General features: G+C 37.2%; 1 pseudogene; it reads left to right on the top strand.

Annotated features, from left to right (window-relative positions):
• Positions 1–6645: 6645 nt before the first annotated feature.
• LOC131052853 (cysteine-rich receptor-like protein kinase 25) lies at positions 6646–10948 on the top strand (annotated as a pseudogene).
• The last annotated feature ends 5591 nt before the right edge of the window (positions 10949–16539 follow it).

The raw sequence follows: 16539 nt of genomic DNA on the forward strand, positions 1-16539 counted from the left end.
ACTCTATTGGTCCAGTGCATATCTTTGATTTCATGCACTTGGGACATCTTTGTGATTCACTGGTAGATTTGGTGTGATCCTTCAATCACTTGCCTTTAACTTTGTTGTCTTTTCTCCAAGAACTAAGATGCATTTCATGTATAATAGGAGATAAACTCCACTTATCAATGAGAGTGGATCTTCACCATCAGTTTCTGACATTGCATCAATGTGGCTTCTCTATTTGAGTAGCATATCTTCAAAACAGTCATGTGTGATCCTATTTGAGCATTCTTACTATTAGTCTTCTCTTCATTCGGTGGGAGTGTTGTTGTTTCTCATCCACACAACATATGGATGACCTATACATAGTTCTGCTCCAATGTTGATGTGATTCTTGATAACATTCCACCTCTTCATTACAATCAACATACCAACATCTTGCACACCCTACTTGTACACTGGTCATAAGCTTGTTGGTTGGCAACCACTCACTTAGTTGATTCATCTTCTCCATGTTTATACATTCTCACCGGTTAGCAACCATACACTATCAACACTTCACTTACCAGTTGACATCCTCTACTTACTAGTGATAGACTATACCGGTAACTTGATAGACTAGTTGACATCAACAAATGCACATCAACTATTTTCCCATACCAGTTGTCCTCCTATACCAGTTGACATCAATGACAACACAATGCTAACAATCTCCCTCTTTGGCATTGATGTCAACACATGTAGTATCTGGTATACTACATATTCTCTCTCCCCCTTTGTGTGATCCATGGATTCTCACACATGTAGTATGAGACATACTACAAAATCTCCCTCCCCCTTTGACAACAATGGAAAAGGGCACTGTCAGGGTTTCACTCCTTGTGTCTACCAAACACTGATAGAGATTTTTCTCCCCTTTTTCTCTACTAGATGCATCTTCTCCTTTAACCTTTATACTTTGAATCCTCTCAAATCATAACATTTGAGATGGAGGGCTTGACCATTAACTGACACCAATTTCTCAGCACACAAGTGTATATGCAAGATTGAAACCATTTGAAGGCCCATCTATCAATGATTGTACTATGAGTGCTACCAATTGGGAAAGTAGATACCCATAATCATGAAATTATCTTGGGTATTCCTACAAAAATTTCCATCATCTATAGTTGGAGTAGTGAGTACCCCCACAAGTTCAAGCATGGCGGTTCTACATCATGACCACTTGAACTCCCCCTGAGTCATACATCTTTGATTCTCATTGCCTTTTAGGTTCAAAACTAGAGTCAACTTGCCCTTTATACTATTTGAGTTGTGCATATGTGATCAATCTGATCATCTCTCAGTTCCACAATTTTCATCATAGCTTATGACATGATCCTAGGTGTACACAATGCCATACAATATCATCAGCATGCCATAAATCAAACTGGTTAGCCCAAAAACATGCATGCCTACATGATAAACAACCAGGCCAATATATGTCATTCAGGTCTTCATCAACACCACCTTTGAAATAAACTCGTCATTCCATGCTATTGAGGCTAATGCAATGATCTCGAACCTCATTGTCTTACATAACCTGCAAGTACCTATTAGCATTCTTACCGGTAACATCCTGCACATACCGGTTTCTTGTACCGGTCCATCATCACTACTAGAACACCTTCCTATATCTCCTAACATTTTGTGTCAATTTCCATCTAATCTCAGTTGCAAATTACCCATCCATTGACACATGTAGTAGTGATCCATCTCTGATCTATAGGTGTGTAGCCAAGGCAACCACTACACACACTTATCTTCTCATTTATCTTTTGCATACTGACAACAACTTGTTCCTCCATTTGTCTTCTTTCATTGAGGGGGTGAATGATCTAATCTATATGTTACTTCCCCTGAGGTCCTGCATCTCTCTTAGGCCTTGGGAGATATCAGTTGTGCTTTGAATGCACAGTGTCGGTCCAAGGTCCTACTCTCTTCTTTCTTCCTCCACACTTGTATGACTTCACTTTTCTTCCTGTTTTCAGTCTTGGGAGAAGGTCTTACCTTCTTTTTCTGATTGGTCCTTGCTCTACCAGATTCTTCCACATAACTAGAAGCATTTTTGTAGTAGAAAATTGCATTCATACCAAGCAATTGTCTTGAGGACCTTCTGTTAGACCGGTGTGACCATCTTCTTCTAGTCATGTTGTTGTGACTGACAACCAAAATCGATGGACCTCTTGATCTTGTAGGGACATTTCTCCTTTGGTTAAATGAGGTCTCTGACTTCCATATGATCTGTATCCATTTCTATGTTGAGCATAGCTTCTATAGTAGTTTCCATATGACTGTAAGTTCTTCTTCCTACATTCAAACTCTCTATGGAAAAATCCATTGCAGTTATAACAAACACTATTTTCATAACCGAGAGAGGAAGTATACATGTTTCTACTCCTTGATACATTTTTCTCATATGTATGATATCTATGAGATCCTAGATTTTTCCTTCTATAACTCTTTCTACATTCTTCTTCCCTATGGTCGTAACCATTACATACAAATAAATATTTGGAGAAGATAGGTTTATAACTTACAAACTTATTCTGCCATGCATGGGGAGATCTTACCAGTTTGGCATCTTCATTTCTACTTCTCTGAGGGTGGATCATAGGTTGTTCATTTTCTCCAACTCTTCCATCTAATCTCTTCTTTTCCCACACTTTCTTTGTCTTATGGGAAGTAGCATTTCCTTTTCCTCTACCAGTAGGAGGTCTTCTTTATTGTCTTCTTCTATTATTTCTTCCCGTGAAGCTGCCATCTCCCATTTTCCCTTTTCCTTTTGGACCTACATTGTTCCTCCTTCTTACAGCACTAGCCTTCATCCTTGTCTACATGTATTCATCGGTTGTGGTTAGATCAAACTTCTTGCAGGGATAATTTCAGATAGTGAAGGTCTATCCCTTGTTATCTCAATTTAAGGAGACAAACACAATGTCATTGTGAGGGACATTCTTACTAGTGGAGCATTCACTAGAACCACTTCCTAATCCAGTATCCTTGGCATGCTTTTGTTTCTTCAACATTCTGTCCAAGGTATTACATCTTCCATCAAACTGAATTCTTACCTTGATCTCATCTTGACATTTCTCAAGGTCATTTTAGAGAATCTCTATTTCTCCAACTAGCTACTGATATTCTTTATCTTTATCCTTGAGATCATATGCTAGATCTTTACACTGACACTCCTTGGTGTCTTCTTGTTGAGTCTTCAACTCTTAGATGCATTTCTCAGATTCTTCAAGGAATTTGATCAATCAGTTTTTCTTAGCATCCGTAGCATCCTTGAATAACTTGTATTCATTTCTTACTCTACTGAACTCCTCAAGTGTATTAACAATTTCTCCTTCCATATCTACTTCTGCTTCTTCTTCTTCTTCTCCTTCACTATCACTACCAAACACATCTTTCAAGTAGGAGTGATCTGCATGATCATTCTCAGATGTGTGTCTTTCATCTTCTGATTCTTGAGCCATGAAGAGGTGGGTTCCTTCTTCATCATTATTGAAACTATTAATAGATTTGCCTTCATCATCTATAGATACATGAGATGCATTTCTCATCCTATGTTCACAAACTAGTTCTACAGTAGTAGGCTCATTTCCATAGAGTTTCTTCAATCTATCCCATAATCTTTTTTCTGATCTACATTTTTCCACCTGTGAGGATAGAGTATAGCCTTCATTTATACATCATTGCATTTAGATCTTCTCTCTGCTTCAGGACTAGTGGGAGGATTGACATGACTGGGGAGATCATTTACAACTGACATCCAAACATCATACCCTAGAGAGGATAGGTAGACTTCCATTCTACAACTCCAAATGGAATAGTGTGAACCATCAAATACCAGAGCTGGGATTGACACTAAATAGACCATTGTGTTCTTAAGCCATACTCTACCCAAGCTGGAGAAATCTTATCAATCGGGAACCTACACTCAGATACCAATTGTTAGATACAATGTGCCACTGAGAGGGGGGGTGAATTAGTGGTTTACAATTTTTTTCCTTTTCTAACCTATGTGTGTATACTAGTTAACAGATCTAACTGAAAGTAGACTTACCAGTTAGATGGAGGAATAACACAAATACAATCACACGTGAGAGGGACATCACATAATACCAAATGTACGAGGAAAACCCAAGATGGGAAAAAACTTGGTGAGAAATATTATTAGACTCTACTACTCCAATCTAGCCTCACAATGGAAATTTGATTATAATGTTTAGGGCACAAATCCCTGATTTAGGGCACCAACCCAAGGAGCACCAACCCTTCACTGAGCTCCAACTCAGTGATCTACAATTAATGTATTCAATTACAAAATTAATAGTCTTGTTACAAAAAGGAACTTTGTAACTCTCATTCAAATCTCTCCACTGGTTCAGCCTCTTCTTCTTCTCTACCAGTTCTCACCTTACCTTCTTAATGTAACAACCTTATCTCTTGTTGCAACCCACTCTCTGTTGTACCTTGCTCTCTATTGCACCCTTGCTGGTTCAACCTCTTCTTCTTTGTCAGTTCTTCTCTCTGCTAGTTCTCTCTTCTCTCTATCACACTACTTCTATTCACTACCAATATTAATAACTTAGTCAGATGTCTATCATTTCATCCTTTCCAGTTCTCAACTTGCCCTCTCTACAATCTTCTATGACTCTTCTCTACTGGTTTTGTCACTACCGGTATATTCCTCTCTCAGATTCAATGGTAGACTACTGATTGCCTCACTTTTACTAGTTGAACTCTTCAACCCAAATCTCTCTCACATAGTCTCTCCTCTAATACTTGTTGAGCACTTGACTAATTTCTTCTCTCACATCCAACATCACTCTCTCATTCAGCAACAACAACCTCAATTTAGACTTGTATATATATAAACAAGTCTTCCCACCAAAAACTAATTCAAACTTCAAGCATTTAGGGTTTCTTCATCGACCTCAAGGCAAACCAAATCCAATTAGATCTCATCAGATCTTATCACTTTGATTGATGATCTATAACACATCAATCAACCCTGCCATTATTGTGCCTTCCTCATTTAGCAATCTGCTTTTAATCTATCAGGTGATCTCTTATTCAATCACCAAGAATGGTTTGGAGGTTTCTTTCACCTACCTCAATCTGGTCGAACAATCTGTCCTGGATCTCAATTGTCCATTCAACCTCAAGCCGCAAACCTCTGCTCCATATCCCATAAATCACATAGTCGACATAAATGTTGACCTACCACCATCTATCTCATCGAAAGATACTTCACCAGCTCACCACACCAACGTGTGCATGCATACCACTTCATCTCACATGGCCCCTTTATCGACATCCACATTCGCTAGGTTTCTTATGTCAGTTTGGATAGGAACACTGACCAACCACACAACTAGTTCTTCTTTTCTGTCGGTTCTCTAACCCTGCTGACATCTCTCACTTTTTTATTAACCATCATGTCTGCACTTTTCTAATCTACCAGTGGAACACCTTAGATGGTCACTAGACATGTTGGTAATCATCTTGATGACATCATGTCATCAATCTTCAATTATTTTTGTATGAGGCATCTGCATACTAGTTTCTCTCTCTATATGGAGTTGTTGTAATGCCTTTCTCCATCATCAGTCCAATTGCACTTTTTGTTTGCAACTACTCAACCTTTTTCCTTCTTCATTATTTGACTAGTTCATCTCTTAGCCGATTTGTCAAGGTGGCATACTCATTTGTCTAAGTGACAAACCCTTCACTCTTCATCTCTTCTTTTTCTATCCTAATAGCACAACATGCCAACTCTGTCAGTCCAGTGCATATCTTTGATTTCATGCACTTGTGGCATCTTTATGATTCATCAGTAGATATAGTGTGAGCCTTAATCACTTTTCTTTAACTCTATTGTCTTTTCTCCAAGAACTAAGATTCATTTCATGCATAATAGGAGATAAGCTCCACTTATCAGTGAGAGTATATCCTTGCCATCAGCTTCTGACATTGCATCAATGTGGCTTCCTTATTTGAGCAGCATATCTTCAAAATAGGCACATGTGATCCAGTTTGAGCACTCTTACTATTAGTCTTCTCTTCATTTGGTGGGAGTCTTGCTATTTCTCATCCACACAGCATATCGATGACTTGTACATACTTCTCCTCTAGTGTTGATGTAATTCTTGATAACATTCCACCTCTTCATCACAATCAACATAATGGCATCTTGTACACTAGTCATAAGCTTGTTGGTTGGCAACCTTTCACTTAGTTGATTTGTCTTCTCCATGTTTATATATGCTCATTTATTAGCAACCATATATTGTCAATAGATCACTTACTAGTTGACATCCTCTCCTTACCGGTGATAGACTATACTAGTAACCTGCTAGACTAGTTGACATCAATAATTGCACATCAACTATTTTCCCATACCAGTTTTCCTACTATACCAGTTGACATCAATGACAACACAACTGATAAGGAGACGAATGAAAGAGAACTAATAAATGTTTTCCCCTATATCACTCATGATGAAGTCAAAAGACTTATTGAAGAATCTAATAAGAAAGAGTTTAGAAGAAAAAATAGAGTAAAAGGATCAATGATTGGCAAAGTGGAAGAGGACCAGAAGGAGACATAAGACATATGGGGAAAATAATTGTAAATGATCTTTTGTACAAAGATGCTTTCAAGTCTTCTCAACTGGAAGAAAAGAAAGGTGTTTCTAGTGGTCAAAAGGATGAAACTCAAACTAAGGGACATCCAGAAGATCAAGGTAACACAACACTTGATATTGAGACCATTGGTAATCCTCTAGTGGTGGACAACTCAACAACCTCTAAGATCCAAAAGGATGATACTGTACCAAGTAACAACACCAATGCCCAATATAAAGGGGATGGAGAAAAGAAAAAGGAAGCTAGGAGTACAAAGGTAAAGGTCCTTGAGTTAGACAAAGAGAAAGGAGTAGTTGATCCAACAATTGTCACTCCTCTGGTTACTACGACCCCACGTCAGATCTCCATTAATCTAGATGGTCCTTTGAACATTGGATAGATGTCTCTTATAGCGAATCTCATGCTTGCAATTTTTGTTCAAGCTCAGGCTAGCCAAGATCTGGTGAAGTCTGAATCAGAAGACAAATAGATCATTTTGATGTCGGTTAATGTTTTACAGAAAGTGGCTCTGAATGTATAGTTAGATTCCAATGCTAGCCCCTCCAGTAAATTGTTGCAATTGATTTATAGTGTAAATACCAATTTTGATTCTTTAGAGAAGTCATCTACTAAGAGATTTTTGGATAGATTTAAGGATGTTAGGATGCAAACATTTCAGGAGATGATTGAGGATGCTAGGGCGAGATTAAATAAAGGTTTGCATGTTATCTCAGATGCCTTGATAGAAGGTGGTAAATTGTACAAGACTTGTCCAATTTTGCCTAAATTCATTGTAGCTATAGACAAACAAATAAGTGTTTTCCAGGGAAAGCTTGCTAGTATTTCTTAGTCCTTTGATCCCAATGTCACTCCAACCAGTAGTGTTGAAGGACAAATTTTGGTTCTAAACGATTAGATCTCAAGGCTCAATGCGGAGAAGGACAAAATTTTGAGGAGAGTAGGTGAACTCTAGAACTTAATTTCCCCTTGGTTGGACACCATGCTAAGAAATAAGGTAGAGTTCATGAAGGCTATGGCACAACCTGTGTCATTTGATCTAAAGGAAGTAGAGATTCATACCATTGTATTTAGTGCATTTATTACAGTTTTGGATAACTTGAAGAGAAGGTGGGACAGTCACTTAGGATCTTTGAAGACCATTTTTTCTGACATCTTCAAGCATTTGTAAAATTTTTGGCAATTACCTTTGTATATAATATTTGGATAGCACCCATCTTTGGCATTGTTATCAAAGGGGGAGAGAAACAATGAAAAATGTACAGTATAGAAGAGTGGAATTCTTTGTCTAAGGGGGATTCATTGTCTAAGGGGGATGAACACTCATCTAGTGGCTTTTGATGGGTTCATTATTATCTTAGGGTTGTCATTGATGGCAACTCTTTGTGGAGATTTGATCTGGTAGCCATAATTCTTCTTAATTAGAAGTGGGTGTTAACCAGTAGCTAGTTAACCGGTATTCTAAGATATACAAAGGATTTTTGGAAGATTTCTAGTGATTGCAGTGCATTGAATCATTTTTGAGATGATTGGGCCAACATAGAGACATCATTTTATTATTGTTTTGGTGATCCACATTTATCTTTGCTGATCTGATCAAGCTGACATGAGACTAAACGTTACACTAGCAGGCTAGCATGGTAAATGACCTCTTTTGTGATTGCAAATATATTAGATTGGTGTAGATGATATTTTTAGAGAATGATATGATTTTATTCAAGTGAGTGTTGATCAAGAATCCATTTTGGCATAGTTTCACATGTGCATTCTTGATTCGGTAACTGACTGAGATAGTGAACAGGGCAGAATAGTGCAAAATAATAGAGGTGATTCAGTCAGTATATTTGGCACTCAATCATAACTAATCCAAGCATTGTAGATGCTTTCAGAGTTCTTTTTTCTATAATTCATTATTTTAATTAATCAATAAGGAAGTGAGCCTTCTGGGGTTGTAGCCCTTATTGTATTTGAGTAGTAAAATCTAGGCAGTGTCCTTGAATGTGTGTGTGTTGCCCATATTGTAGTTTTAATATTGGCCATAGCAGAATAATATTGTGGGTTCAAATCCTACCATGGTTTTTGCCATTTTGGTTTCCATGTAAAAATTTGGTGTTATGCTTTTGTGGTTGTTTCTTCTATGTTTCTGCATTTCAATTTCATTTGTATTCTTCAAGTGGTTTCAAGTTAATTTTTAAAATCTGTCAACCAGTAGATCACTGACTCATCCCCCCTCTCAGTCATCCCTGATTCCAACATATTCACATGTCTCTATCTCTCCTTCCCTCTCCACCTCTCTCTATATATTTCCCCACTCTGAACATATCACTATCTCCCCTTTTCCTCTCTCTCTCTCTCTCTCTCTCTCTCTCTCTCTCTCTCTCTCTTCCCCTCTACTTATCTTACTCTCAACCTTTCCTTTTATAGTAATCTCTATCTCCCATATCCCTTTTTCTACATACATATAAATCCCTACCTCATTTCTTTTATTTTTCTACATATATATCCATTTCTCTCACTCCCTCCCTCTCTCTCTCCCTCTCTATTTTTCTTTATCTCACTCTCCTTCTCCTACAAGATTTATATCTATTTCTCCCCATCACTCTCCCCCTCTCCCCTCTCTCTACCTCTCTCTATCTCACTCTCCTCTCCACCCCAAGATATATACATATCTTTCTACCTCTCTCTCACTATTATCTATCCTTCTCTCACTCTCTACATACCTCCCTCTCAATCCTTTTATTTTTCTGCATAGATCTCCTTCCCTCCTCTCTCTCTTCTTCTATCTCTACTTATATCTATCTCCCCTTTCCCTATATTTATACATACAACCATTTTTCCTTCCCTCCACCTCTCTACTTACCCATCTATCTATACTCTCGATCTCCCCTCTCCCTTTATGTATTTATCTCCTCTCTCTATCAATGTTTCTTCCCTCCTACTCTCTTTATATCCCCTCTCCCTCTCTACCTACCTCTCTTTTCATCTCTCTCTACTTTTATCTCCCCTACCTCTCTACCTCCTTCCCTCCATAATATTATTTATCTCACCCCCCCTCTCTCTTTCTCTCTCTCTCTCACACACACACACATCTACCCTCTCCCTCTCTACTTTTATCTCCCCTAACTAACTACCTTCTTCCCTCCATAATATTATTTATCTCATCCCCCCTCTCTCTCTCACACACACAAACACACATGTCCTCTCTCCCTCTCTACCCCCCTCTCTTTCCATCCCTCTCTACTTTTACCTCCCCTAACTCTCTACCTCCTTCCCTCCATAATATTATTTATTGCCACCCTCCCCCCTCTCTCTCTCTCTCCTTCAATGTAGATCTCTTGTCTAAGAAAATTTATACAAATATAACACCAGATCAGATATCATATATCAAGAGCTATTTCCATGAGTCTCATCAAATTAGGGAGGGGAGATTTGAAAGTGTTTATAGAGGAAACTTCCAATGTGAAGATTTGATTATAAAGGAAATAGAACATAGGTCCCATGACACCAAACAATGGGTGGAGAATGAAGTTGAACTCCTGCAAGGAAAGGATCATATAAACATAAACAAGTTGTATGGTTGGTATATAGAAACAAATCTATCCTATTTGGTCTACATGTACATAGATGGATGTACTCTGGATGACTACTTGAGAGAAAATTGTAGAGGGTTTACCTACAATTGGAAGCAGATCTTCAAAATGATAATGGGTATTGCTAAAGGAATTGAATTCTTACACTAGGATAAAAAAAATTCATGTTCATATTAAGCAACAAAATATTTTGGTGGATGCTAAAGATCATGAGGCAAAGCTTATTGATTTCATGTAGATTGGAAAGGTGAGCAATGGTCAACTAATAAAGTAATAGACACAAAAGACATCTATAGGTCTCCAGAGTATTGCTAGATAGGGAAGCTATCTTATAAACATGATATTTATAGCTTTGAAATTGTTGTGTTGGAGATGATAACAGGGTAGAGGCATGGTGGTCAAGCATGAAATATTTTTGAATTCCATATATATGTAACACAAATTATAGAGAACAATTGTTTTGAAGAAGTTGCAGATATTAAACTTAAACAAGATGGGTGGGACATCTCTGTTGTAAAAGAGGCCTTGGTTGTTGCAAACATAGCTCTTAGATGTGCTCACCCTGATGAGATTAGGCAACTAGATATGGATCTTGTGGTCAGAGAACTTTATTCAATGATGAATATCACCCTTGGCAAAAAGAACAAATTACAATCAGAACATCTGGATGAAATTATTATATGAAGCTCTATAATTATTATTTTTTAGTTATTGTTTTTATGAAAAGAGTTGTCCTTCCACTTTTGGGGAATTACTTTTATTATAAATATTCTTTTCATACATTTGTTAGGATTCCCAAAGATATTGAGAGGTGGGGGTGAATCAGTATCTTGCCAGTTAATGGATTTTCTTGACTTATTAAATGAATTGCATCTTAAAACAGTATACCGATAAACCAGAATTAATGCTATAAATAAGAACAATAAACACAACATAGAAAGCACACCATAATACAATATTTTTAATGAGGAAACCCAGTGTGGGAAAAACCTCAGTGGGATTTGTGACCCACAATATTCACTCACTGGCCAATAAGTGAATATTACTGATACAATAGGGGCTTGCACATGCAGGAAGGCCAACTGCCTAAAGCTCACTGCTTAAGTACAAAAAGGGAGGTCTCACTGACTTACAAAAGTGGATTATATAAATCCAATGTCATGTACTACTTTAGATCAGCATCTGCTATGCTAGGTTTAGTACTGGTTTAAGCTCATAAAACTTCCAAAACCTTATTCCAAACTTTTCCTTAATATTCACATCTTAGTTCTATAAATAATCTAACCATATCCACATCTATTAAATGATTTACAAGAGCTCATACTTATATGAGTCATATTACAACTTGCCTTGTCGGCTTACAAAAGGATTTTACAATTAAATATAAAATACAATAAATAAAATCTTGTCGGCTAGGGTGTCAGTGAACATCTTTGCCGCTACCAGTGCTAGTGTCTGTGCCTGTGCCAGTGTCTTCTGGTGCCATAGGACTGTAAGGTTGACATCAATGACAATACCTTCAATCACCTACAATTTCTCATTGGAGTGTGCATTTGCCAACAATCTCCCTCTTTGGCATTGGTGGCAGGACTCATGATAAAAAGCCAAAAAGTATGTCCAAAAAGTGTTGTCTAAAACTGTCTTACCAAAACTATCTAAACTGTCTGCTCCCCCAGAGTTGGTGATATATTCTATTCATATCCTTTTTCTTATCCTCTACTACTCTCCCTTTGGTATCAATGACAAAGGCTATCATTTAATGTCAATTGAGTGTAGTTCCTATTATGATCCCTATAACTGGTTGATTATGATATGATATAACTCTGCTAAAGCAACATTCAGACTATTGTAGAATCTCTCACTATCTTTTAGTGTTGCCTCAGTCCTCTGAATTGTACTGGTGAGAAAGTCCATTTGCTCTTCCAATGTCTTAAGTCCTGGAACAAGAGCCTCAAAATTCTCTTTTCTCAAAGAGATGAGGATATCCAGTTTAGGACATAGTCTACACTTCAGTTCTTTTGCCTTAAACCTTAATCTTTCCTTACCTTTTTCAAGTTTTTCTATTTTCTCTTCAAATCTGGTAATTTCCTATTCTACTATCGATATTGAATCCGATGAACCTATTAAGTTATCAGCAATATTATTGAATTCCTTTTGAGCAATGTTGATCTCTTTATCTATATCTTTGGTCAAAATGTTTGTGTTGCATGTATCTCTGTATAGTTTCTTGAAGTCCAAAATTGTCTTGCCTAGTACCGGTAATAAGGTATCCATATGTTCCTTATTTTTCTTGACTGTCTCCTCAAAGAATTTTTCCTTCTCTTTGTTCATTTTCTCTCTGAATGTCTCCTCATTGATTTAATCAATTTTCAGTAGGTTGTCGGTTATGTACTTAGACAATGTGTCTAATTGGCTCAATGAATATTTATTCTCTATATTACACTTAGGTGCTATCATCTTCAAAATTGGTAATGTATCATCAATAGCCATATATGTTAGTCCATTACATTCTGTTATTTTCTTGATTGAATGTAGCAATAGCTCTGTCACATTAGTAGGTCTAAATTCAGACATAGAGGTTGTGGATGATTGTCCATCTACCTTTACAATATGTAATCCGCTGGTGGTGGTAATAGCTTTGTTTTCCTCTTTCTCTAGAGGGTCAGTTTGTGTCTGCATTTCCACTACTAAAGGTTTAGGTTTATCTGTTGTAGCCGGTGGCACTATTTATAAATGTACCTATGAATCCTGTTGCTCTACCTATTTCTCTGTATGTGTCTCTGTCGGTTTCTCTGTGCTCTCTACTGATGGTTTCTTTGATTGTGCCTCTGATGATTTTACAGTGGTATCCATTGCTAGTTTTTCTATTTGCACCTCAAAAATGTCTACAGTCGGTATCTCAATAGATTTTTCATTAGTATCAATTTTTGGTTGCTCAGTAGATACATCAATGTGTACCAGTGATAGCTGCAATTCCTGCATCTGGGAAATCAGTTGCCTATTCAATTTGTTGCTCAATCCCAATCTCAAGGTTTCCAACTATATCCTCAATGTTTGTGTCAACTATCGTGTCTTATACTAGTGGCTCAGTTGCCACATTTCTCTTCTCAGTTGATTCCTTATTAGCCACAATGTTCACTTCCTATGTGTCTATATTCATTGTGTACAACACCTTTAAATCAGGATTTGTGTCCTCATATGTTATCTCCATACTCTCTGTTGCCGGTGGAGTATTAGAAGGAGGTGGGGGTAAGTTATTTGTCACCTTTATGCTTGGAGGTCCACCTACCTTACCTTTACCTTTTTCTTTTTCCTTTTGATAGACTTTAAAGGTCTATGGTCTCTTAAGCTCTTCTTGTTTCTCCTTTTCAACAAAGAATATATCCCACTTGTCAGTAGTTTCTTCTGATATCTCATTAACTCTTCCTGCCATTAGTGCTACATGTCGGTGACCAGTTGAGAATACTGTCTAGTTAGCCTCACTGATTAACTCATAAATCTCTTGAGTTGAGTTCACTAGGTGAACTGCAAGTAATTTTTCTATTTTGATCTTTTTATCTAATTCCACAATTGCTACCCTTCTATCTTCTAATCTTCTATACAAGTCATTGGGTATATAATAAACAACTTCCATCAAAAATTTCTTATAAATATCAAGATGTAAAATAACACTATTTTCTATACTTTCTTTTTCATCATCTGATAGTGTGCTATACAACTTGTTGATGTTGGTCAATTTGCCACCTTTAGTTATTTCACTCAGAAGTTTGTCAAGTGGAGGAATAACTTGTTTTTGTTTCCTCTTCTTTGGTGTCAACTTCCTTGCCAGAGGCCTAACTGCCTGTTGTTTTTGTCTTGTTCTTTTTGGTGTAGGAGCAGGTGCCAGTAAAGGTTTTCTTTTCTTGACTACCCTTTTAAACTCTGCTGGTATTTCACTGTGAGAGGAGGTAGCAAATAGTGAAAGATGTGTTTTCGGTTGTACTCCTTCTAAGTCACTCTCCTTGATATCAGTTTTATTTAATACATCCTCTTTGATTGCTTTTTCCTGCCTTGTTCCTTTCCTAACTATCTGCTTAGTTTTCTTTATTCTTTTTTGATATTGAATTTTGCTTTCAATTGTTTCAGCATTACCAAATATTTCTTCAGTTGGTTCTTTAGGTGCTTCTAAGAGGGCTTTTGCATAGGTTTCAATTATATTCTCATCTACGTCATATCTCATTTCAGTAACCCAGATAGTCCTTGGGACCACTGCCTCCATCTAGATCTCATCTTTCTTTATTACAAACCATATCTCCTTTTGATATTTGTCAACAATAGCTTGAGATAGCCTTATTCTAGCCTTTAATGCCTAAAAGTATTCATTTATGTTCTTTTCTATGTTATCTCCCATGTTGTTTAGAATGTCCAGTAGTTGTTTTCCTACCAGGATGTCAAAGCCAAAATCCTTTCTACCAATACCGGGAACTTGCTTGGTTATATACAACATTAAACATACAAGTAGGTTGCAAAATCTGAAAGTTCCTTTCTTGTCTCCTTTGATTTTCTTCAGATTATCTATCAATTCATCCTTCAACCATTTACATATGTCAATCATTGCATTGTTATTTACCAAGTCATAGGCACTTTTGATACACAAGCTAGAAACAGAGTTTAATTTGTTGGCATGAGTAGCTTTGTATCCAAGTATCATGCTAATAAACCTTACATTGATATCCTTTACATAATTTACTCTCAAGGATCTCTTATCAAAAGTTGCACCGGCTAGGGTCATTACAGTGTCATTAGGAACCTTTTTCCCTTTCTCAAGTCTGCTACCAGTGGAAGGTAAGCCTGTCACTACCCTAACTATTGATGAATAATGATGAATAGTAAATACTCAATAGATACTGAGAGGGGGGCTGAATCAGTATAGACAAAAAAAACTTGCTAACAACTTAATCTGCAAAGACTACACAAACTAGTAAATAGCATCACTGATCTAAACTAGGCACTACCGGTAAAACATAGTCTGACAGTGAAAGACATGAACCGGTAACACTTAGATCTTCACAATACCTAATATCTCATTTCCACTTCACCCATATGCACAAACAAGTAATACATCATCTGAAATATAATGACCATTGGATCAACATTCTGTACCACTTAACATAAAACACTAATCATCACATGAAAAAGCATCACACATGACACACTTATTTTTCACGTGGAAACCCAACTAGGAAAAACCATGGTGGGGATGAATACCCACAAGTTGTTCTTGAACTCTTCTGAAGTCCACTCTATTAGGAGCCTAGTCCAGTTAAGGACTTTACAACAAGTTCTGCTAGGAACTAATCCTGCTAGGGATCACCCAGTTAATGGATGGCTTAATACCCGATTAGAGGTTAAAACCCTGTTAAAGGTTACCTTGTCAGAGGATTTTGAGAACTTATGATTTTGAGTCACCCTATTAAAGGATTTACAAAAAGCCTATTAGAGCTACCTAGTAAAGGGATTTTCCAACTACTAAAATGGTTAGAAGTCAATAGGTAATACACTGATCTGATAACAGCACTCAATGCCAAGACAAATCCATTTATGTTCCTTTACTTCTGCAATCACACTCTGCAGATCTCTAGTCACTGCACCAGTCTAGCAAGAATCAAGTATCTCTACACTTGGATACACACATAACATTTGCCAACAAAATCAAATGAGAATCATCATCAACCTTATAGGAAATAGATAGGTTAGTGGCATAAACCCTAAGCCCTAAACATTTAGGTTAACAATACAGTCAGTCTAATACTGACCATTTAGTCATGTTGCATAGGGTAAAACAATTTTGAACAAAACTCAAGATGTTCTCCATCATTCATTCTTTGCCACTTCTGGAAGCTGATAACCCATCACACACTCTCCACCATTTACTGAGACTTCACACGTTCCTGAGGTAGATAGAATCAATATTCTTCATGCAAGATCCTCAAGGAAATCCTCTATGTGCACAAGGCTGACATGGCAACATGATCTGATCTTAATTTTAATGCTAACTCATCACAGGATGTCATCGGTCGAATAACAGAGACTAGAAATGCATCAACTAGAAACCTTGAAGCTGAGACTACCAACTAGTAGTCATATCAAATGAAACCCCAATACAAACTTTGCATATGTTAGTTCACATTCCAACATACCGGTTCAACTTTTCACATATACTGGTTCACATCATCAACATACCACTTCACTTTTTCACATATACCGGTTCACATCATCATACCAGTTCTCTTGCC

Source organism: Cryptomeria japonica, chromosome 8 (genome assembly GCF_030272615.1).
Source record: "Cryptomeria japonica chromosome 8, Sugi_1.0, whole genome shotgun sequence".
NCBI lineage: Eukaryota > Viridiplantae > Streptophyta > Pinopsida > Cupressales > Cupressaceae > Cryptomeria > Cryptomeria japonica.